The sequence below is a fragment of the Prunus avium genome, chromosome 2 (assembly GCF_965620075.1).
Source record: "Prunus avium chromosome 2, drPruAviu1.hap1.1, whole genome shotgun sequence".
NCBI lineage: Eukaryota > Viridiplantae > Streptophyta > Magnoliopsida > Rosales > Rosaceae > Prunus > Prunus avium.
In genome coordinates this window covers 16632917-16633607 of record NC_142285.1, presented here as the reverse complement: position 1 = coordinate 16633607, position 691 = coordinate 16632917, and positions in this window count along the sequence as shown.

The following is a 691-nucleotide window of genomic DNA, read 5'->3' as shown; positions in this document are numbered from 1 at the left end:
CACTAAATGACTCCTCCAACCATATTATGATGTTGCCCAAGTTTGGGGCTCGATCCGAAATCAATAGGTGTGAGAAATTGGACAATTCAAGTTCAACGGCAGTTTGTTCCTAATTGCAGTGGTTGGTGTATTCCATACTTCTAGCGATTGGATTTCACTCAAAACTCACCAAATGACTCCTCCCACCATGTTATGATGTTGCCCAAGTTTGGGGCTCGATCCGAAATCAATAGGTGTGACAAATTGGAAAATTCAAGTTCAACGCAGTTCGTTCCTAATTGGGGTGGTTGGTGTATTCCATACTTCTAGCGATTGGATTTCACTCAAAACTAACCAAATGACTCCTCCCACCATATTATGATGTTGCCCAAGTTTTGGGCTCGATCCGAAATCAATAGGTGTGAGAAATTGGACAATTCAAGTTCAACTGCAGTTCGTTCCTAATTGGAGTGGTTGGTGTATTCCACACTTCTAGCGATTGGATTTCACTCAAAACTCACCAAATGACTCCTCCCACCATATTATGTTGTTGCCCAAGTTTTGGGCTCGATCCGAAATCAAAAGGTGTGAGAAATTGGACAATTCAAGTTCAACGGCAGATCGTTCCTAATTGGAGTGGTTGGTGTATTCCGTACTTCTAGCGATTGGATTTCACGCAAAACTCACAAAATAACTCCTCCCACCATATTAT